At 44.9% G+C, this 25,065-nt stretch overlaps 1 protein-coding gene across 1 annotated transcript in view; it reads right to left on the reverse strand.

Moving 5' to 3' along the window:
- Nucleotides 1-25,065, reverse strand: part of LOC144806489 (uncharacterized) — a 69,680-nt gene that overhangs the window by 23,384 nt on the left and 21,231 nt on the right. Inside the window, exons 2-3 of the mRNA XM_078672845.1 lie at nucleotides 14,431-14,549; nucleotides 4,630-4,699 (exon numbers count right to left, since the gene is read on the reverse strand). The gene's annotated coding sequence lies outside the window, so the exon portion shown is untranslated. The remainder of the gene's footprint in view (nucleotides 1-4,629; nucleotides 4,700-14,430; nucleotides 14,550-25,065) is intronic.

The raw sequence follows: 25,065 nt of genomic DNA on the forward strand, positions 1-25,065 counted from the left end.
GACCATGTCTGGCTTTCGAGCTGGGTACTCGACAGAATCCGCACTGCTTCTTGCCACTGAATCCATCAGGCAATTTGTGGATGCAGGTCAAACGGTGGCCTTGATCCTGTTGGATCTAAGTGCCGCCTTTGACACTGTAGCCCATCACACGTTGGTAGTGTCTGAGGAAGGGTGGGGTGTCTGGCAATGCCCTGAATTGCCTAAAATCTTGCCTGTCGGGTAACTGCTTCCAGGTGAGACAGGGCAAACACTACTCCAGGGTCATCATGCTGAACCAGGGAGTGCTGCAGGGCTCGACCCTGAGCCCGACCCCGTTTAATCTCTATGTAGCTCCCGTAGCGGAGACAGCTGAGGGGTTCGGGATCAGGGTCGTATCCTATGCCGATTAAACGCACCTGGTGGTCTCCCTGACCCAGGCACAGGAGTCGGCTGCCTCCCACTTCATGGCATGCATGCAAGAATTGGCTGCATGGATGGCTAAGAACTGCCTGAAGTTGAATAGCAACAAGACAAAGGTGCTTGTGGTGGGTAAGGCCCCGACTGTGTTGTCATCGGCATAGTGGCCCCAGGACTTGGGGGGTCACCTACTCCCTGTGTGCAGGCAACGAATTTGGGAGTTTGGTTAGATCCCAGTCTTTCCTAAGACTATCAAACAAGACGGGTGGCAGGCGCCTGTTTTGGGATCCTGAAGGTCCTGCGTAAAACCTTGGACCTACTCCCTGTGGCCCTGGTAACGTCGGGCCTGGACTATGGTAACGTCCTTTATCTAGGCGCAACAACCAAGTGTATGCTCCGTCTGCAGGGAGTGCAGAATGCGGCAGCCCGCCTTATTTTGAGGCGCCCGAGAAGGGCATCGGCTGTGGCAGCCCTGGCCGTGTTACACTGGCTCCCGATTAAAGAAAGAGTCACTTTCAAGGCACTTTGTGTCTGTCATCGGATCCTGCAGGGAAGGGCCCCTCCGTATCGGTCGGATCTCCTGACCCCCCTATGTCCCCACACGTCAGCTGAGGTCAGGTGGGGTAGGATTGGTGTGCGTACCCGCCATTAAGAAAGCCAGGATGGGAGGTCGGTCCTTCCGCCTATTGGCGGCCAAGCAATGGAATGCTCTCCCAATGGAGCTCCGGATGGAGGCCCAGGAGAGATGCTTCAGGAAAAAACTAAAAACGTTTCTCTTTCCCCAAGTTTAGTAGGGTGAGGGTAGTGGGCATCTGATTACTGGCTAATTCTACCGCAGCGCGGGAACACACTGGCATAAGTGTAACCATTGCGCTTTATAAGTGGACCTATTATTATTATAGTTCTCTACAGAGCCTCACCAGCAGAGAAGGCTGCAGTGCCCGGCTCTTCTTAGGTCGCCAGCAACTGAAATTCAGGGTCTGAGGATGCCACCTAAAATCTTGATTTAAGAGTGTTACAAGAGAGTAAAAGGTAGTGGCCAATGGGCCACTTTCCAGGGTTGTCTACACCCTCTTATCATGCCCACCTCCTGTGGGAAGGGGACATAGTCCTAGCCCTGATTGGCTAAGTCCCACCATCTTCAAGATGGTGGGCACTACAAAGTGTACTTCACCTTGCCTCCAGCACCTGAGGGTTGGAGTTGGCAGAGGGGACGGGGGACGGGGGCACACCTCCTATTCTATCTAAGGTTTTCCACCTGTCCTCGCCCAAAAAGGGGGTGAGGACAGAAAGATCGCTTGCTCACTCTAACAGGAGAGGCTGGGGTCGCATTACAAAGGCGGCAAGTCCTTTGAAAATCCCTGCCACAGATAGCTCTTTCTGACCAGGGGAGGAGTGAACACCTCCACCCAGGAAAGGCATTGTTCTCAGCCTCAGAGTGCACAGGCACTCTCCCCATGAGGTCAGAACACTGTCTGGTGGTAGCAGGCTGGCTTAGGCCAGTCGATGATCACACTAAGGATTGGTAGGTCTTAGGGGACCCCTCTAAGGGGCACTCTGTGTGCAATTTTTAATAAATCGGACACTGCAATCGGCACAGGTTTATTATGCTGAGATGTTTGGTAGCAAATATCCCATATTTCAGTAAAACCTTCATGGAGATGTGTAACTCGTAACGACAAGGGTGCAGCCAATGTACTTACTATAGAGCTTCCCTGGTCACTTGCAATATCCCGGAATAGACAAGGATATTGCTGGGGCATATCTGCTCATGCAGATATGCCCTCACAGGAGATATCCCTAAAGCAGCGTGCACTGTAAGGCCTGCTAGAGGGGTGTCTTACCGATATCTCAGACAGTCCCTATGGGTATCGCATACAGGGATGTGTGCCACGTCGACTCTTCATTTTTGTCTACACCAAGACACACAGCTGCAGTGGCAGTGTGTATGAATGTATGTATGAATGTATGTTCTTGGTGAGGGGTCCCTTAGGGTGGCATAATGTGTGCTGCAGCCTTTAGAGACCCTCTTTAACAACAAGGCCCTTGGTCCCAGAGGTATCTTTTACAAGGGACTTATAAATGAGCTAATGGGGAGAACCTCGTGGAAACGACAGGTACACTTTAGGGAAGGAGATCGGCTCAGGGGCCCTGGTTGGCAGGGACCCTGTGCCCTTCCAGTAAAAACTATATCATTTTCCGGGTAAAAAGTGAAGGCTAACCATGTCCAAAACAGGCCTTTTCCTACATTGAGACATTTTTCCTAGGACATCGAAAACTCTACAGCAGGTCTTGCTCACAGTCCTTATACTGTGACTGCCACTACTGAACATTAATCTTGAATTGTTAAAGCAGGGCCAGGATCTGGACAGGAGCCAATGAACAGAAGGGCAACTCACCAGATAATAGAAGTCTTCTGTCTCCACACTCACTCAGAGAGAACAATGCCATCCCATGTATTGCATGACTAAGAGGCCACAACCCTCAGTGAAACACACACCTCTCAGATGTGATTCGTTAATAAGAATAAAATGAACAAAACGGGTTCCTGGGAACCCCACAGATACTCCGTTCCTACCAGTTCTATAAATGCTTGGGGTCCCGCAGGTAAACCTAACAGTGCTACAAAGGCGTAGGGGCCCTACAGGTAAACCTTTCCTAACCCAGTGCTACAAATGCTATGTGCTCACTGCAGCAGGACTGGGCGTTCTAGGGGCGCAATTAAGTTGCTTGGCATTTATCTACCCTTAGCTAAGCCACGTGATAAAGGCAGTAGATCAGGATGATTCTCCTCGATCAGAAGTAGCTCTCACTATCGAAAAGATGAAGACCCTGGTATAACACAAACGCAGACATGCGGTTAGGCTCTACCAGGACATGTAGTAAACTATTAATTTATGTATATGTAGGATTAGATTGCATTACAAGTTAATTCTTATGTCACTATTTTCCGCACACAACATACAACATAGATTCCTCACGTGCACCCCCTGATGAAGGGAGAACCCCCAAAATGAATTGGGCAGTCTGAATTTGAATTTACTTGAGGAACAGTGGATTTTGAAAGTGATTCTATGAGAATAAATATGCTTAAACTGCAATACAGGTGGATTTGCTTCCAAGGGAAGGAGACATTGATGCACTTTTAAGGGAACAAGCTGTGGAGCAAGAGACACAGACCAGATCTAGTCTGGAGCTATATAAACAACTCTAGCCACACACATCTACCTTCTGGAACGCGATGAGTGGATTACATAAATACTACAATAATGAATGAAAAATACACGGCATGCATAGACAAGGTTTGCTATGTAACATCTGGACTCTTGTAAACCTAAACAAACACCAGTAATCAGACACTAGGGACATCACCTGAAGCTCCTACGATTCTCCTTTTGTTTGGTATCTTGTTTTTGGAAGGTGGGTTTTTAGGATAAGCTATTTTTAGGTGTGTCTTCTTTTATTCCATGATGGCACTGGTTTTAGCATTGTCATCTTTTATACTCTGCATACCAAGTTGCTGACTTTCTTTCACGCATCCCCTATTTCCCCGAACGGGAAACGTCTGGGGGTGGGGTGTGTCAGGTAGCCCCTGTGGTAGACGATGGGATAGAGGATAAGGAGTGCCTTGCCATCCCTTCATATATTTCTCCCCTCCTATATTCACAGTCCCCTTTTACCAGCTGTCAGCTTTGCTGTCATCAAGAAGTGGAGGGAGGGGAATCAGCAGGTGGCCCCTTTAAGCCGGAGCTGAGGAGGGACATCAGAGAATAAACGCTTGAAGAAGGCGGGGTGGAGAGCGCGTCAGGTTGGTCAGTAGTTGGTCCAGCTACACATGGCATGGGAACGCGAGGCGGAGAAACCAGCGGGGGAAGACCGGAAAGACAGAGAAGGACTAACAGCCTTACGAGAGAGAGTGCCGGAGCCCAGGGGAGGTCACAGCTTGTCGGCGAGCAGAACACCCGAGCCTGGCGGAGGTGGGAAAGCCGAAACAGAAGACCAGACTTCACTGAAGGACGCGTCAACTCGCCACGGCCACGGAGAGATTTGGCTCATCCAGGTGTGTTGGTGTCTATGGGGCTTTTGGAAAGGGGTCTGAGTCAGAGAGGGACGGGAGGGGAGGCTGAGGGGTGAAAGGGATCCAACCTCTACCCCCTCCCTTCACATTTATGCATAGCTATAATTTATCCCTCACATCCTCCCTTGACTAAACTATAAAGCAAAAACACTTACCTGAGTCTTTTCCTTCTGTCCGAGAGACGACGGCGGCCGAGGCTCACCTAAGGGACTGAAGTGGAAGACCCTGTGGAAAAAAAGTATAAAAAAGAGACAATCAATCACTGTGATTTCCTGTAATACTAATAAAAAGTGCATACCAAGAAATTATTCAATGCAGTGTGCTCCGTCTTGACCGACTCTTCTACAACGGGGAGCTACATACTTTCCCTACAGGGAATGGGAGATAGACACACAGAGACCAACAGACAGACACACACACACGGGAAAGCATGGTAGAAAAACACTATATACAGTTTTTATATGCTTGCATATGTACATTGTTTTAGAAAGATGGTGGAACTATTTATTCTGTTCAATGTGCTTATTTTGCTTATTACTTTTATCTGCTTCTATTATCATTGCAGTTCGGGCTGGACTGTTTCCATGTGGCACAGGGTCTAGACTAATTTGCATATGGCCAGGCCTAAACTGGGGTGGCATGGTGAGCAAAATAATGATGGATTTAACCCAGATCTCTTGACTGGGGGTGAATGTTTTGATTTGTTCTGCATTCCGTCCATCAATTGTGTGTCTTTTGCTCTATTATCATTGCAGCACATAAATTCTATACAAGAATTAAGATGGTTCAATTAATAATAAAAATGCTAATGATATGTTATTTTAATTTGATATCGCACAAGAATTACCTCTAAGCAGACCTCTCAGCAGAAACTACTTTAAGGAGAAATTTAGGATTGGTACAAAGAACCACTCAATCTTTGTGAAGTTGAAAGAAAGGCTCTTGTATAGGTAATGCCTGAAGTTCCTCGACTCTCCTTAGTGACTTTATCGTTATGAGGAAAGCAACTTTCCATGATAGGAATTGTAACGGACATTTGTGCATTGGTTCAAAAGGCGGGCCCATTAGCCTTGTAAGGACTATGTTTAAGTTCCACTCTGGAGCAGGGGGAATACTTGGCGGTATAACCCTTTTTAATCCTTCCATGAAGGCTTTAATCACTGGTACTGGTACTCTGAGAGAGATAGGTGTTGTCTATTTTGCAAGTATGCAGCTACGACTCCCAGGTGTAAATGAATGGATGTGTAAGTTAATCCCCATTGCTGTAAATACAACAGTTAACAAATGATGTTCTGCACAAACGCATCAAGATGATTGATATTGTTGTTGTTACAAAAGGAAATAAAACGTTTCCATTTGCTGCATAACATGCTCTGGTAGTAGGCTTTCTAGCTTCCTTGAGTATATTCATACAGTCTGGTTGTGGTTGTAAATAACCAAACTCTATGACTTCAGGAGCCAAATCGCTAGGTTGGGTTCTCTGGGAATTGGATGTCTAATTTCTCCATGGCTCTGAGTGAGGAGACAAGGTGTGAGATGTAGCTTTTGATGTGGAACACTGAGAGTTCTAAGGATGAGAGTACCGAGGTTGACAAGAACATGCGGGGGCTATTAGGATCAGTGTGAGGGACGTTTGTCTGAGCGTCCGAACTAGTAATGGAATTAGCAGGAGAGGCAGAAAAGCGTAAGCAAATATCCCTGACCAAATCATCCATAGGGCATTGCCTTCAGGTGCTGGGTGTGTGAATCTGGATGCAGAGTTTGGGCATTTTGCGTTGTGCACTGTGGCAAACAGATTTATCTGTGGAAAACCTCCGTTTTGAACGTAGGGAAGAAGAACTTGGGGATGAAGTTGCCACTCGTGTACTTCCTACCTGTGTCGGCTGAGCAGGTCTGTAATCTGATGGTCTACTCCTGGGCGGTGTTCTGCTGGAGATAGATTTTCAGGCGAATCGCCCAATCCCAAATGCGTTGCGCAAGGACCGACAGCTGGAGAGAGTGAGTCCCTCCCTATTCCTGCAGGTAGTACATTGCTGTCATGTTGTCCGTACAAACTAAGTCAGTCTTGCCTACAAGTTGGGTGAGAAAAGCTGAGTGCTAGGAACACTGCTAGAAGTTCCAGGAAGTTGATGTGGAGACGTTTGTGTTTGTCCGACCGCAGCCCCTGGACTTTGTAATGTTGAAGATGGGCACCCCAACCGGTTACTGTGGTATCGGGGTCTATGAAAAGTCGCCCTTTTGCTAAGTTTTGAGGGTTCCATCACTGCAGCGAGCAATGGTTGCCACTGTCTACCAACACTAGGTCGGGGTCGCAAATTGCGAGGCTCATTAGTATTAATGAGCCTCCCGCAATTTGCGAGCCCAATGGGAATGCCACCCCTACCAGGGATGGTGGCCTGCTGGGCTCAGCAGACCACCATGTCTGGGACTGCTTTTTAATAAAGCAGCTATTTTTTTCCTTTCTTTTTTTTTAAATGCAGCCCGTTTTTCTTAAAGGCCCTTAAAAAATATGTTTAGACACAGTCACAAAGTGGAAGGGGTACCCTGGGGACCCCTTTGAAATTGAGACTGCATTACCACCCTCTTGAAGAGGGTGGTAATGTGCAAGTGTTTTGCGACCGCAATTGTGGTCACAACACATTCACAAATAGCATTGCGGACGCAATTAGGGAGGGAATGCCCCTTTCTAAATGCGACTCGCAATTCCTAAATAGCGAGTCGCAAATAAGCTGTGACTCGCTATTTTGGAATTGTACATGGCCAACGGTGATTTTGCATGTGCAAACGGGTTCGCAAACCCGTTTGCACATGCAAAATCACGTCGTACATCTGGCCCCCTGTGATTGATTCCACTGACTCGCTAGACATAGTTGCAGAGGACGCATGTGAAGCCTTGCATGAGGTACGATTGCAACGCAGGATGCCATCATTCCCAGCAGATTCATGAAGACTTTGGCTGGTAATGATTGGTTGAGTTGAAACTGTAATAGTATGGCCTGGATACTCTACTGAAGGAACTAAACAAATGGATTAAAGAGAACGAAACCCTCCCCCACTACCAGACTGGCTTCCGTAAGGGATGTTACACAATTGATAACATCGTGGCCATGTCATACTTGAGCCAGCAAGCAAACTGTAAAAACAACAAACCAATTTTCACATGTTTTGTAGACTATTCAGCCGCCTTTGACGGGGTACCCCGAAATAAGCTCTGGAAAAAACTGAGCAACTGGCACATCCCAGCAGGACTCTTTAACGCCATCAAAGTAAAACTAGCAGACAATATTATAACAAAGAAGTGTCGGACAAATCGTGCATTAAAACAGGGCTGCGTACTCGCCCCTAAGCTGTTTAATCGATACACTGCAGATCTGGGGAAGAAGCTTCTGAATGCCAGCCTTGTAACTCCAAAAATCGGGAGACACAAACTGGAAATTTTACAATATGCTGACGATTTAGTGGTAATGGACCACACAAAAATTGGGCTGCAAAGAGGGCTAGAAGCCTTAAATAAGTACAATGAAATCAATGAGCTCATAATCAACGCACAAAAAACAAAAGTTGTTGTTTTTGGCCACTTCCCAAAAAAAGCCTCACTGAAATGGCACGTGGGTAAGGAAATTATCACAACCACGCGCTCATATAACTATCTCGGGTGCTGGCTAAGTGAAACTGGCAAAGCTACATCACACACACACAAAATGAAGGCCAGAGCCCAGGCAACAATCTTTTCGATGTGCAAATTAAATGAGCTCATGCAGAGCCCAACGTCAGCACCTATCAGAAAAGTACCACAAGCCAAGATCAGGGCAACCGCAGGATATGCACAACAGGCATTCCCAGGCAAAATGGAGGGAATGTTGGATAAAGTACAATGCCAGGCCTACAAACGTATTATTAAACTCCCCAAACACACTTGTCACAGTTTAATTTGTTTGGAGTTTGGCCTAAAGCAACAAAGTAAGGAATGCTTGGGAACACAAGCTAAATACTTCTACCAAATTATAACAGCCCCAGCTGGAAGTTTAAAAAGTATGCTTAAGCCAATTTACGGAGAGACCGTTAATCCGTGGCATAGTTACAAGGAAAAAGCAGTGGAAACGTTGGGGCTGGCAATTGAATATTGGAAGGATGCACCAACAAACTACCTGGCGATTAAAAATGCAATAAACAAACAATGTCTTCATTTGTCATATACAAATGACCTAGCAGAATTCGTAACAGGAAGAGGTCCACCCGGGTTGGCAACATCATATATAGGGCACAAAACACAGACCTACCTCAGCCAAGCACTAGGAAGGAAAGCACTCAAAAACATCATATGTGCCAGACTAGTGCCCCTCCAAATTAAAGAGCTAAACCCTGGGTGGAGGTCCCTGGAATACAAAATAAGATGCAGACTCTGCAACTACAAAAACGAATCTCTGTTACACGTGATTTGCTGCTGCCCTGAGATGCTCTTGCCCCGATGGATCTTTTTAAAACAAATCTGGCTACAACACGGGGTTCAAACAGTAAAAGAAGCTGTTTCGGTACTTTTCTCCTGCACTCTTCCATCAGACCTGGCCAGGTTTGGGAAATACATGGCCAAGCTTCGAAACAGGCATACGGAAAATGAAGGGTCAGGCATGATGAAAGTCACTTCAGACCAATAAGCCAACTCGCCCCACTAACCAGATGGATAAGACATCATTTTAATAACTATAACATTTTAAATTACGCAAGCAACTCACTAATGTCGACACACTGGTATATGCTTGCTGTTTTTATTTACGAATGTACAGATACAAATATTAATACACACATTTCTTTTTTTTATATATTGTTTTTGAAAGTTTTGTATACAAATGTCTTTTTTAGGATTGCCTTTCTTTCTAAGATGTATTGTAAATGGTTTTAAGTAACTGTGCAATATAAATACAAATACACACATAAAAAAAAGATATTGTGAATCCTGGCTATATTGGGAGAGCCGAAAGCATTGAGAGTGTTGATGGAAGCTCCCAGATAAGATTGCACTTGTGCCGGACACAGGTGAGATTTTTGTGCAACTATTGTAAAACCCAACTGGTGAAGTAAATGTACTGTTGTCTGATTGTGTAGTGTCCTTGGTGAGAGAGAGGATGACCTGGGTGTCGTGGGCGTAGGATACTATACTGAGTCCGTGCTGTTTGACGATGGTGATGAGGAGGGCCATGTAGATGTTGAAGAGCGTGTGGCAGAGCGACGATCCTTGTGGTACTCCGCAGTTGATTTCTGTGGGTTTGGAGAGGTAGGGTGGCAGTATGATTCTTCGGGTTCTGCCGGTGAGGAAGAGTGGATCCAGTCAAGGGCGGTTCCCTGTATGCCGGTGTCGTGGAGTCTGCCGGTGAGTGTGCGGTGGGAGACGGTGTTGAATGTCGCAGAGAGATTGAGTGGGATCAGAGCTGCAGTGTGCCCTTAGTCGAGCAGGGTGTGGATGTTGTCTATGGCAGCGAGGAGAGCGGTCTCGGTGCTGTAGTTGCTGCGGAATCTGGATTAGAAGGGGTCGAGATGGGAGGTTTTTTTAATGAATTTTGTTAGCTGGACATGGACGATCTTCTCTGTGACTTTGGTCATGAAGGGGAGGAGGGAGATGGGTCAGTAGTTCTTGAGGTCGGTGGGGGCGCTGAGGGCTTCTTGAGCAGGGGTCTGCCTTTGGATTTGTTTCCTCTATATACACCTCTGTAGAAACTTCTAGAGGAAAAGGATTGGATGTTACCTTTGTAAGAGGAAGCATTTGTGCCTGAGGATGTTGTTTTGGACCCTGCTATGTAAAACGAGCGGTGAAAGGAGCCTCTATTGGATGGGGACTGGAGTGCTCCAATGGATTTTGCTACTTCAGTGTCCTTTTTCTTCTTTTCTAAGGATCGGTCAACTACAGGACCAAACAGGTGTTCTTTGTCAAAGGGAGTGTTCAAAACGGGTTGTTGAACCTCTGGACACCCTGAGATCCTAAGCCATGCATGCCTTCTAAGGAGAATGCTGGTATTGATCTACCTAGCTGCGGTGTCTGCTGCGTCTAAAGCACATCTTATTGAGGACTTAGAAATTAGTTTCCCCTCTTGAACTAACTGCTGTGCCTTAGTTTTGTGTGAGTCTGGGAGATATTAGAGCAGTTGCTCCATCTCATCCCAGTGTGCCCTGTCGTACCTAGCTAGTAGGCCCTGTGTGTTTGCGATGCATCAATGGTTAGCGGCTTGAACAGCTACTTCTTCTTTAAGGGAATCTTATCAGAAGTGTCCTCTCCAGGATGCTTGTGTTTTGCTGGATTTATGTCCAGTATCAGGATTAATTAAAATGTTCTTTTGTTTGGCATCCAATTTGGCCTTAAGAACGTCTAAAATTGGTTCTGGAGGCTCGAGAACATTGTCCTCGGATTTTGGCTAGTCTTTAGAATGTTTCAGCTCAGAAGCGAGATTGTGTTTCGAAGCGGAGGGTTCGGCTCAGAAGCATGTTTGTGTTTCGAAGCGTAGGGTTTCGGCTCCAAACCAGATTTTTCCTTGGAGCCTGATGATTTCGGATCCGAAGGTAATTTCTTCTGACTTGATCCGGAGCTGGAAGGCTTTACGGTTTGTTTTGGTGCCGAGCCGAGGGACGTGGCGTTGGAAACATTGTCTCGGTGCCGACTTTGGCCAGAAAGCAGAGGTGGTGCCGTAGCCTTATGAGTTTTAGAAGAGGACTTAGGGGCAAGGGGTCTTCGGTACTCACGGCACATCTTGGGACTCCAGATAGATTTCGAGCTCGGAATCTGACTGGAATCGAGAGGGCCTCTTCTACGGAGGACGCTTCTATCTGTTCGTGGTCAGATTCTTCTGCAAAGATATCCAGAGTGTGTTGAATGCTTTGGCGCTGCCTCTCTCGTCATCGAGCCTGATGATCGGGTAGAGTCCTCTTGGACCGAAACGACTTACAAGCGTCGGAGTCGTCCTCCTTGTGCTCCAGAGAGAGGCATAAGTTACAAACTTGATGTAGGTCGGTGCGAGGGTACTTGGCGTGGTACCAAGGAAAGAAACGGAATGAAGTCCGTTCCATTTGTAGAAGGCTGGCCCTACGTAGCCCGACGGTTGCCCACAAGGTTTCCTATCGAAAATTGAGTTTTTGTCGCTCGATCTGAAACACAGAGAACAAAGAAATGCATTCTGAAACAATACTGTCAAGGGTAGAGTGGACTGCGCACCGAGGGGAACCCGAAGAACAGTTTCGGAGCGCAGCAATACACATCCGAACCCGTTGGGGGTAAAAAACAATCTAACAATGGAATCAATGCCCATGTGCACTATCACCGAAAGGAGGAGTCACCTTACCTTGTGACTGGAAAGACTTCTTCAAAGAAAAAACAACTTGCAAACATCCGGACCCAACACAAGATGGCAAGAGTATGCAAAGCATATGCATCTACAGCACACATGCCTCGAACAGAGGATTAATGGCCCCAAATCCCTGCCGTGGTATCTGGTCATGTTGTGGCTGAGTGTGCCATGTGATGTGGCAGGCTATAGTGCTTGGTGTGATTTGGTCATTTTTGACACGGTGGAGTGCTGAATGGTTAGGCAATTTTTGATTGCATTTGTTTTTGGGATCGTGTGATATAGTGCGGTACCTACAGTATGATGTAGGTAAATAAATTACATTGCTAATATACCATAAGGATGTGGGGTGAATGTTATTAGGGACAAAGCCTTGCTGATTATATGCAGAATAACAGGTCTGGGATGTCACTACTGACTAGAGCAGGTTAGCAGCTGCACAGGCCTTGGGCATTGATCCTATTGAGGATAATATGTGACGGGCACTGGTAACTGGAGCTGGCTAGCAACAACGCTAGCCTCCGGTATTCATGACAAGCAGGGTAACAATACATGTCAATATTGACTGGAACTGGTTGGCAGCAGAGTTGACCTCTGGTTTTGAATATTTGCAGGATCTAAGGTACAGGGGTCACCACTGACTGGAGTTACTTAGCAGGATAATAGATCTCAGGGAGACAATCTTGACTGAAGATTGTTAGTATGATCACTAGTCCCAAGGTGCTACTAATGACTCAAGTTGGCTAGAATGATAACAGGTCCCAGGGGCCAGTACTAACAGGAGCTGACTAGTAGGCTTACATACAGGCCCAAGGGGCCACTACTGACTGGAGCTGGCTAAAAGAATAACAGGCCCAAGGGTGGTGGGGGTGCGAGTGGCACCAGTGACCGGGGTTGGCTAGAAGCATTGACAACAATTGGTATTGATTAAATGCAGGATTCCAGGTCACAGGAGGCACTGCTGAATACAGCTGGATAGCAGCAGTGGTGGCCTCTAGGAAGAAGGAATTGAGAAAGCATAACTGGATATACTGGTTTCTTTAATAGCGATAATTGGTTACACATGAATGCCACAACATGCATTGATATATTACATTACCAAATTACAATATTCTTATATTAATTTGATGTGACTGTTCACCTTAATATGCCTGTAAAGTTACATGATTCTATTAGGGCCCAGAACCCTTTTATTTAGTGATGTCCATCTGCACACTTTCCTGCATCTTGTAGTAAATTGAATATTGACAAACGGAAGTGTTATTTCCAGAAACAGTGACTTCTGCAGCTTGTCTGTGTATCTTTGATCTGCACCTCAAGGACTCCTTACATTCCTCTCGAGAGAAGATCCTGCCTCCTACTCATTAGTGTTGTTTCAGTAACTGTTTCTATCACGTGTTCATGTTTCAATGACTTGTATTAGGAGAAAAGTGTATAAAAATACATTGTGTAGCATTAGCATTATATACTACAACTTGCTTTAGGGTGGATGCTCTCGTCCATTGCAAAGACAATTGTCACTTGTTAGTTTGCTTGGCCTTTTGCTATTTTTGCATTAAATGTATGATAGATTTGTTGGCCTCCAGGTGTGTTGTGTTTTATTTTACATAGCACAAGAGATGACGAGGAAAATGAGAGTCCAGTATACACTTTCTTCATATAAATCAACTTACAGTATACTGTTCTGGAGGTTCAGTCCTACAGACATTATCTCTAACTGAACGCATGCACCCTAGGAAGCATGTGCTTTTCAAACCAGTTGCCCTCTGATGCGGCGTCCGTCCTCGTTATTGGATAAGTCAGTATGTCCTGAATTTTAGGAGGGTTACCGTATCTAGTGCACCCTGTTAGACAGCGCTCACCTGTGGCAGTAAGATGTTAATAGGCACCTTTTCACCTATGCACGGTGCAGGACTTTGAGTTACAGAGCTCCTCACGCTGTGGAGAAGATTAGGTCACATTTACCCGTTTTCCCATATTTGGTCCTCATGAAATGCCAACAGATTGCTCCATGACTACACAAGGCATGAAAAAGTTGACCTGAAGTTTAGACCCCAGCTTACTAGCAGGTCCATAGGTGATCGACACTTTCTCACAGTGATAGGGGCCATTAGTTCCTCAATTTCTTTGCCACTGTTTTTAATCTCAACATGGACCAGGAAGATCACATGAACTATTTTGTGGCAACTGGTCGATAGTTGATCTTATATTCAGACTTCACCAATCTCACATCTTATGACACAACATCCTCTGTCCTACTATGCTCATTCGGTGTACTTAATAAAAGATCCGCAACAAAGTCCCCTCTGGTGGTGCCCGCCAGGCATTGTAGCGCCGGCCTGGTGAGGAGTATAGCCCAATGATGAAGCATGTCACCTTCAGGTGAGTGAACGCAACTTATCTTAAAAGCACATGCTTCCTAGGGTGTCTGCGTTCAGTTACAGATAATGTCGCTGGGACTGAACCTCCGGAACAGTGTACCGTGATTTGATTGTTTTTTATTTTAACAAATGTACATAGCAGATATTGGCGCTTGCTTGTTTCACAAAAATGATCGGATACCTGCCTCAGAGCGCACTTCTTACAGACGAGTATGGGGTTATCATGTTGCTGCTACAAGCTCCTTACCTGTGCGAGTTATCGGGAACGATGCAGGGGCAGACCCAAACCAGCCACACGTGGAGATCAATGACAAATACTGAAGATTTAACAGAGCTTCCAAGCTGGTGACCATTACTTAATTGACCCTGAAAATAAAAGACGTTTTTAGTATTCTGGTGACTCATGGCCATAAAAACAAAGGTTATAAATTCAATATTATGCAAAATACTTAAAAAATGGAACTGGATGTGCTGAATCAATGATGCCCCAGGCCATGCATGACACCTTCCACCACTATTGCTTATGGGACTTGTAGTTTTGTTTTTCTCATTAAAAGGATGGGTTCTAAAGTCCCAGTGTTCTAAGCGATGTTAGTTAAAATCAGAGGCCTGAGTGAGGGTGAAGCATGACTCTCCTCTGCTTAGCAGTGAGATGACTGACAGTTCCCCAGCCCTTCCATTCTTTGACAGACAGAGGCTCGTCGGCCATTCATATTTGTTTGCAACGACAAAGAAACCTTTATTGCAGCTTGAGTCAACTGAAGAGATAAAACCCCTGGACATGTTTAATTAACTACTGACAAACATGAACAATCAAGAACATGAGTTTCTGGAAAACTATCAAGCACCCAATCATAATCAGCCAACCTTCACACCCAGGAATTCTTGAGGCTTTGGAGGGGGTGAATTGCACGTGGTATAAGAGGAACACTACATGACTCAAAGCTCACTTCTCAGGGATGTAATGAAATGCCAGCCTCATGGCACACTTAGCGAGCTCTTCACCTCCTCCTCCTATCAGGGCAAATGAGGCTGCAGCAAAGCATCGCTGGCTTGGTTCCACACCGGCCCAGGCAATGTGGTCATCTCCATACTCCTCTGAGTCAGCAAGCACTCTGGTCGAGCCAGTCCTAACGCCACATGGATGTTCCCCATCACAACTATTTTAATGGTACTAAGTTATGTTTCTGCCAAATGATTGAGTCAAAAATTGAAAGGTTTTACTTTGAAGTGCTGAAATAGAAATCATGAAGTTTTTCAATATTTCGGAGTCTGCCACAGTACACAGGAGCGTTATTTCTCTACGGCAGCAAATTATGTATGTGCCCTGTAGAAAGCACGTTTGAATGAAACATGGAAGGCATTCCAGCTAAAAATCCATGCAACAACATAGAGTGCAAGATAACTTGTGTTATTATTCCAGCAGAACGAAATGCCATTCCTAATGTGTACGTCATTTTAAAGACAAACACAGAAAAATGTATGGTCAGTGTTGTTCTTCTGCCTGTTAAAAGCAAACCTCCATTAATGTGTCAGTAATTAAAACACTATGAGAAACCCTACTCTATGGCAGGGTGCTGCCTGCCACTATATTGCAGGTTACTTCAACATAATCTGATTTATACATACATACTCCAGGGTGCTGCCAGCTATCGGGTCTGCACACAGCAGTCTGGAGCCACTCAGGAAGGAGTTAAGCTCTTCATTTCATCTTAAGCCCTTAGGTTACATTCACAGCCTGATGGGTCCGGAGAACTTTATCCGCGCTCTAACTGCGCCGAGCAGATAGACGTAGCACATCATAGGCTGTGTTGTGTGCTGGGTGATGCCTGGCATCTTATTATCGATGGCGGGAGGATGGAGCTCTGATAAGAGCTTTTACAAGAAGAGCAGAGAAACAGGACCACAGATTGCCACAGAGCGACAACTGCCCAGAAGCTGAAGAAAGAACTCTGGAACAGCAAACCTCCTGCACCCTGGAGATTTTCCAGGGTAAGCAAATGATGGTAATGAAATGCAAACTGCAGCATTAAGGTCACACACTACAACATCATTCCCTTTAAACCAAAGGTAACAGCCTACAATAAAAAAACTACAAAACTAGAAAATGCATTTCCAAATGCTGCAAAAGAGAAACTGTTAATACAAATGAACAATATTAAACTATGTTGGTACCTTAGTAATGTGCTTACTTCTTGGCTTCACTCCATCCGCAGCAATAACGCCCGGCCGGAAGTGACGAGCAGGACCCTTTAGGGTAGTGGGACACTGGGCTGCCCCGTGTGCCATCTTGTGGCACTAAGGGGGCCGCCCTCTTATGAGTGTCACCTGCGGGGACGTGTCGATCGGCCCGCACTCCCCTGGTTTCTTTTGACCGCCTCAGCCTGGCCCGCTGAACTGCTGGTTTATTTAAAGTGTGGTTAGTCACAAGAAACAAACTTTGTGTTCTTTTGCGTTGGCCTGTTTTATCGCGCACGTAACACAAAGATATGAAGAGTGCACGTGTGGCTGTCTTTCTCACACTCTGGGCAACACTAAGGGCACCCAGTCCCAACCCCTCAATAAGTCTCATAGAGGGTCCTGGGTGCTCCGAGGGGTGCCAGCAGCTCTTTACAACCAACCTGACGATACAGATATGGGGGGGGAGGGGAGGTGGGAGGGGCAGCCTTCTGCCTGGCTCCTGCCCTCGGCCTTACGTTTTAGTTATCGATCCAACATTAATCGGTAACTACAAAGAAAAGAAGCATACTCATCTGGGATGCTGTGCCAGCATGGCTAAACATCGGCAACGCGAATAAGTCCCTAAGGCGATACCTGTTGGCTTTGCCAATGCTTGTTACTTCCTAGGTCCAGGCCTGATTGACTTTGCATGCAGAAACGCGTCGGCCTGTTTCTGTAAATTTTACTACACAGGATTTCCTCATTATCACAATGTCTCCTGCTGGCGCAGTAAAGCCCCCCCACCCCCCCTTTAAGTTGTAGTGAGCCCTCGCTGTGTCAACAACACAGCATTGAGTAACAAGGAAGCCCCCCTCTAACTACCCTTCTCTATGGGCTGCTCACCTGTTCTTGTTGGTGCCTCCCCCAGCGATGAGGGGGGCTTCTGTGACTGCAGGGGAATGAAACAGACGCGCGCTTATGTCAAATGCGAAGATGAAAGATAGACGCCCTTTCATCTGCAGAAGTAATGTACTTCAAACTCGCGCTGAAGGGAGATTTGTTTTACACGGAAAGCTTGTTTTAAACTATTTAAATATTTATATTCGGTTGTGTAATGAGGTTGCCTCTGTTTCTCTATCCTGCGTGCGTGTTTTTTAGTGGTTTTTTTTTTGTCCTCATTTGCCTGTACCTCATAACCAGAAATTATGTAGCCAACCACCTATCAATGCGCCCCAGATTGAAGCGCACGTTCCACCACCATAACCTTGTGTACCATCCTGGCGGGAGACTTAATCTGGGTTTACTGAGGTATTGATGGCGAGTGACAGACTGCCAAACCCATCCCAAACTCCGTCAAGGTAGAGGTTACCACCAGGCCCAGCTCATGTCTAACGGAACCACCACAAAGGACCCTGGAGTTGGAGGCCTAATCATAGGACCCGGGGGAAAAAAAAAAAATCCCCGGTATAAGGCTTATTACCACTAACTCCAAGAAATCAAAAGATTCCAAAAGGTGAGGTTGTTACTGCCACAAGATCTGGCCAGATCGACCTTTGATGTTTCGATAAGGGATGATAACCAACTGGAATGTGTTGGTGCCTTGGAGTCGATCCAATGTGTACATATCTGTCGCCACGCGAGTAAGATTGCATAGAACAACAATTGCGTTGCTGGGCCAGAAACAATGTCATCCATCCCAGAGATTACCAATGTTAGTGTGCAGGGTAAAGTTACTTTAAGTATCGAGCCCATTGTAAACAGAACTTCTGCCCAGAATACCTTAATTGGGGGACAATCCATAAACATCCATAAACATGTGAACATCTGATGCGCCCTGGAGATTACACTTGTTACAACATTTTCCAGGTTGAAACTTCGCAAGCCGTTGTGGTGACCAATAAGCACGATGCATCGAGAACAAGTGATTCCGCCTCAACCAAGCAGGCTTGACAGTTTTATAAAGAAGAGTGAATGATCTTATCCACCATTCTTCCCCTCGAAGGTCCATGTCCATGGCCCACAGTTCATCCGGGAGTTCAAAGTCTCCATCTACCTCCTCCAATATAGCCCAATACCAGTGTGCTACCTCCTTGCCCCCTGGAGGTTTCTCCACAAGCTGTTGTTCTAGCACACTACACCTCCCCACTAGGGTATTCTTCTGAAGTAGCTCTCTAGACCAGCTTACAAGTTGTGTGTATTTAAACCTTGATAGTCTTTGGCCGACCCCTTCGTACAATTTATCCCACTTTATTAATGTCCCGCCTGCCAGCAAGTTGCCCCATCTCAGTATCCCCCCTCTCTTAGAGGTATCGATAGGTTATCTCCCAAGCACGGAGGGAGACCCCCAGATTGGTGCGAGATTTGAATAATAGGCCAGCCCTGCAATCCTCCTAATCCTAGTCCAGGCTCTGGCCAGCGATTGCAAGACCTTCAACCTCACCTTTTTGAAGAACTTCTGTTCCCCAAATTTAAATAAAAATCCGTCCATTGGCAGGCCCGTTCCAGTTAGCATGGCCTTAAACATTCTCCCTGCTGATGAATCAGTTGGGGTTTTCAGTAGCATTCTGGAAAATGACAGCTGAAAGGCCCAAGCGTAGTATTGTATGTCTGGAAGAGAGAGCCCACCCTTTTCCCTCCTCCTCCTCAGTTTCTTCCAGGCTATCCTAGTGGACTTGTAGTTCCATATGAATGAGTTAATCTCCTGTTGGCATTTCATAAGTTGCTTTGGCTCAAATGCTAGAGGAATACAGTTAAAAATAAATGTGAGCTTAGGTAAGATTGACATTTTTATAAGACTCACTCTCCCATAGATAGTCAGCGGGAGAAAGGTCCATGCCTTTAAAAGCGCCCGACATTCTCGGGAAACCCGATCCAGATTGACCTGGGGTATATTCCCGGCCTCCTGGATGATCTTAATTCCTAAAGAGAGCATTGAGTAAGTTAAGTCCAATTGTGTGTTGTTAATATTCCATGCCATTATTTCCGTTTTCCCTGCGTTTATTTCGTAACCCGAGATCTGCCCGAATTCTACCGCTCTCCTAATTACTGTCGGGAAGGCCTGAACAGGGTCTGACGTATAGATAAGGATATCATCCGCATACAGACCCAGACATTTCACCCATCCGCTATACTCAAAAGGGATAATATTATGTTCCTCTCTCAGTGTCTGCGCAAAAGGCTCTAAGTATAGGTCAAACAGGAGTGGGGAAAGGGGACAACCCTGCCTGGTTCCCCGTGAGATTTTAAATGGCGCTGTGAGTATGTCATTGACTAAACGTTTGGCGACGGGGACTCTGTACAAAAGCTGGATGGTTCGACAGAAGTTCTCACCTAGCTGAAACTTCCTTAATACTGCATCCAGATAGGGCAGGTTGACCCTATCAAAGGCCTTAGTGGCGTCTAGGGTTAATGTAGCCACGGGTAAGGAAAAGGTTGTGGCGATATCTATAGCTGCGACCAGGTCACGGGTTAAATCTGCCAACTGGCGCCCCCTTATGAATCCCTTTTGGTCTTCATGAATTATCGAGCCGATCTCGCTTGCCAGCCGTGCTGATAGTACTGCGGCGAAGATCTTATAATCGTTATTTAATAGCGAGATCGGCCGATAGGACCCACAATCAGTTGGATCCTTACCCGGTTTCGGTATAAGAACTATGGTTGCTTCACTCCACGAGTGCGGAGGCACTAACCCATTTGTGAAAATGTCGTTAAATAGCGCTGTCAATGTTGTTACTAGGACCGGACACAGAACCCGGTATAGTTCCCCGGGAAGGCCATCTAGCCCTGCCGCCTTCCCTTGCTTCAGTTTACCTATCACCTTACTTACTTCAGCCTCCGATATATCCCTATCTAGGCGTTCTGTCTGATCACCCGTTAGGGTGGGCAGTTGGATCCTGCCTAGCCATGAGTTTCTTGCCGGGGGGTCATCTTCGATATCCTCGGTGTAGATTTTTTGAAAGAACTCCTGAAAAGCGCAACCAATCTCCGTGTTAGTAGACCTAACAGTAGAGTCCCCCTCTTTTCGAATTCCACTTATAAACTTTTTAGATTTGTCTGTTTTGATCTTCCAGGCTAAGACCTTACCAGCTGCCTCCCCATATTCAAAATTCGAGATCTTACTTGCCGCCCACCTCTTCTCTACTCTTTCCTGTAATACTTTGTCCAGCTCTGATTTCACCTTTGCCCTCTCTTGTTGCTCAACCGAGGATTCCCCTGAGGTACCACACCTCCTATCCAAGCTCTCTAGTTCTCGTTCTAAATTCCTGATTTTTTCTCTATAGACCTTTCCTCTATATGAGGCTCGATTCGTAATATACCCTCTTAAAAAAGCTTTAAGGGTTTCCCATACAGTGCTAATTCCTGCTGAATCCAAATTTGTTTCTAGGAATTTAGCTACCTCCTCTGATAGCAGGTTGGTCTCCGCCTGATCTAACAAAATCGTCCGATCAAATGACCAAGACAAGTGTTTTTTCTGTTGGGTGACATTCAGGGAGAAGGCAATCGCTGAATGATCTGAGAGATGAGGGGGTAGATACCGTAACCCCTTCACCTCCTCTTTGATATTGTAGCTAAAGAGAGCATAATCTATCCTTGAGCTGTGTCTATACTTAAGGTTCCTGTATGAGACCCCGGGAGCAAGCCCCGCCCTTTCTCTCCAGACGTCTGCCAACCCCACAGACGACATGATGGACATCAGAATGGGCCTTGATTTGGATGATCCCATCGCTCTGGAGCCAGAGGACTTGTCGAGCTTGGGGTTCAAAACGATATTAAAATCTCCCATCCATATAATAGGGTCATTCAGAGTGACTAAGGCCCCTTGTATTTTTTGAAGGTAGGACGGATCGTCTTGGTTTGGACCATAATAACCTACCAAGATATATTGTTGACCGTCTAGCTGCATTTTACACACCAACCACCTCCCACTAAGGTCCTCCTCATAGGTCAAGATCTGTGCTTTTGCTGATTTTTTAAACATAATGAGTATTCCACGGATGTTAGCAGTCTGGTTTGTGCAAATAAATTTGTCGACCCACCCCTGTGTTTTCATGATTGTTTCAACCTCATGTTTGAGTAGGTGTGTCTCCTGTAACACTATGACCTGTGCTGGGGAGTCCCTAAAATATTGCAAAATTCTATGCCTCCTCAACTTCACTCACAGACCATTAATGTTCCAGGATAAAAATTGCACTTCCGTCATGTTATCTTTTTATTCCCCCTACCATTAACTGGATAAAACACTCTCAGAGAGTGATTGCGGTGATTGGAAAATAGTTTGGAACAATAAAAAAAAAGTATAAACAGGCTTATGAGGATTTTTTTTCTTTGCGCCCCCCTTCCCTCCCCCCTCCCCTGGAAACCCCCCCTCACTTCTCCTGACATGTTGGTTCGCCAGGTTTACGTTGAGGAGTTGGTCTCTTACTCCATCAACCCCCTATAGTAACTCAGTTTACTTGCCATACTTTATAGTTTTATGAAATCTTATGTCCCCTTATTAACTACATACAGAGAGAAAAGAGAAAAAAAGAAAGAAAAAAAACACACAGAGAGAGAGTCCCTCATTACTATTTTCACTTCCCCTTCCCTTCCTTCAATCTTCATCTTCCTCTCATCTTCCTCTCTTCCTTCCTCCCTCTCTTTCAGCTTTGATTTGAATTAGGATTCTCTCCTTGTTTTTAACTTCTGTCATAACTTTTACTCAATTCTATTGTGTTCTCTTATATTTTTTATTCATTTTTTATCTGTTTCCCATTCTTCTCTTTCCCCATTAGGTATAAAGGCCCATGGGTTTTATTCCTCATGATTTTTTTTCCAATGTTATTTCCCTTTTTTCCCCCCTATATTTATTTATTTATTTATCTATATATTTTTTTTTTTCATTTTCCTTACGTTTTTTTTCCCTCGCCTTCCCTCTGTTCCCTCCGTTATCTGATTAAGACCAAATCAGACAGATCTGACAAACTTGAGATTTATTTTTACGAGTTAATTTTTCGCCCCCTAGCATTAGCGCGGAAATTTTAAGGTTACTCATGCTTATTTCCCAGCTTGTGAGTGCTCAGAAATGGAGATAATTGCTCATCTGCTTCCCTAGGGGAACGTATGTTGTACATTTCCAGGGGTGTGGAATTTTATAAAATATCTTCTTGTCCAAAGGACAAAATGTTTAAGAAATCTTCTTGTCCTGTAAAAAAATCAACTTGTCCCATTTGGTACCAAACAATGAGGTTTCAATGTATGACCGCATTCTCATGTAAGAGCTTGGATAGCAGCCTTTCTGATTATGCCAGGGCTCATTTTACTATATTATTAGAGACAACGGTCCCTAACATGGGAAATATAAGAACATATCCACAAAACTGCAATTAGCGTTTGGTGTTCTATTGTCCCAATGGAACTTTTTTTCATGTATTTACTTCCATACTAATATAATAAAGAGAGAGAACCCAAACCTTTGAGGCGGGTAATCTCAGGAACCACAGTGCCAATCAAAACACCCAATACAGCATTAGAAATGTCAGGGTAGGCAGATGGACATAGGGTATATACCAGCAAAACATATACTTTAGAAGGGCAAAGTACGTTGTTTGACAAAGTAGTCCCTTGGAAGTAGCCCCATCTCTAATTTTTTTTTTAAAGTAGTTTTACGTTGATTTGCCTTTATTTTGTTTTTAAAATATTGACATGCACCAAAGCTGATGTATTAAATGATTCCTTAGTGCAATGGTAGTTAATGTTTTCAAACTCTACATAGTAGCTTCTCCACACTACAACCATTTTCAAGTTGCAAATATTTTGTTCTCTTAATCCCTTTTTCAAGGAGCACATTGTTTGGGGTACATTGTCCGTTTTCAAAATAAAATCTCCAATATTGCTTCCATTCTTCTTTATACACTTGCACATTATAAAGGAGTCTTCTGGAAGCTATACACATAGCCACAACTTGTAAATGTTGCAGACAATGCACACTTGCTTTTATTGGATCCCCTGTCAGTAATGCAAGCTGAGATTCCTGCTGACTGTGTTTGAATATATCTGACTTAAATTCTCTGCTCGACCTAACTTTAATGCAATTGACCCATGAACATGTTACACAACTTTGTTTTAAACATTAGCATCCCGACAAACCGAATAAACTGTGGGCGACCATACATCTAGCAAGCAAATGCAAATTTGTCACTATATTATTTCCCTGAGAAACTACCAATTTGTTTCAGAGGCGATGGGGGGGATTTGAGGAAGCCAGCAAGAAAAATGCATCCGTTAGAAAACCCCGAAGACTGGCCATTGAAAAAATATTAAGGTACTATGGTTACAGCAGGCACTGACTGAAGATGTTAAGAAGAAAGGTCATGCCTTCCACAGCAATTTACTTAGTTGCCTCTCCAAGTCATACCATGCAGACTTCATGCAAAGTAAAGCTCAAACTCCACACAGCTAGTGTTCTGCATAGCTCCTGCACAACCCACGGGCATGACACACCTCATCTCTAGAACAACTTGTATCCTCAGTAGTGCAGCTCATACACTTTACACCTTCTATTTAACAATTCCCTCATGCACTATCCCTTACCCTTACATGAATGATGCACAGCACTGTTCATACCTATTTTACATCTCATGTCCTGCACAGGTCACTGCAGTGTAGCTCAGGTACCATGTGGATCACATGTAAGACATAGTTGAGCCTTGCATTACCATTGTTCCTAGCATCTTCAGTATAGTGCACAAATCCAGGTATGCACAGCCCACGCTTGCACAGCTTATTCCATTTTGACAGGTAGTATCCTCTACGTGCTGAGGGATGCGAAGATGGGGTTCTTATATAAAAAAAAAGGAGATTATGGTGTGTGATTTACAGTCAAACTCTGCTACTAAGTAAAAGGAACAGCCCTTTGATAGTTTTATTCAAGGGAGTAGCCAGAAAGTTAAAATACCCCCACTTTGACCAATGCTCTGACAGCACCAAGTAAGCTCATACCTCCCTAAAACTCCTTTGTCACTTCCATCCAAGCATCTGTCCATTATTCTTTAATGCTACATCTGTCTGCTCATGTCCACCATTACATTCAGTCATTCATTCTATCATTCATTCTTTCTTCCCATTCCATCCATCGGCCATTCCATACATCTACCCATCTGTTCACCCATCCACAATCTATGCACGCACCCATCCACTATCTATGCATGCATCCATCCATCCACCCATGCATCCATCATTTGACTTACCCTTCAAACAATAACGCCTTTCAACCATCAATTGTTCCTTTTGCCATTCATTTATTCATCCATCCTCTCAGATTTTAATTTACTTAGCCATACATCCATCCTCTCAGATTTTAATTTACTTAGCCATACATCCATCCTCTCAGATTTTAATTTACTTAGCCATACATCCATCCTCTCAGATTTTAATTTACTTAGCCATACATCCATCCTCTCAGATTTTAATTTACTTAGCCATACATCCATCCTCTCAGATTTTAATTTACTTAGCCATACATCCATCCTCTCAGATTTTAATTTACTTAGCCATACATCCATCCTCTCAGATTTTAATTTACTTAGCCATACATCCATCCTCTCAGATTTTCATTTACTTAGCCATACATCCATCCTCTCAGATTTTAATTTACTTAGCCATACATCCATCCTCTCAGATTTTCATTTACTTAGCCATACATCCATCCTCTCAGATTTTCATTTACTTTGCTATACACCCATCC

Source organism: Lissotriton helveticus, chromosome 1_2, assembly GCF_964261635.1.
Source record: "Lissotriton helveticus chromosome 1_2, aLisHel1.1, whole genome shotgun sequence".
NCBI classification, from domain to species: domain Eukaryota; kingdom Metazoa; phylum Chordata; class Amphibia; order Caudata; family Salamandridae; genus Lissotriton; species Lissotriton helveticus.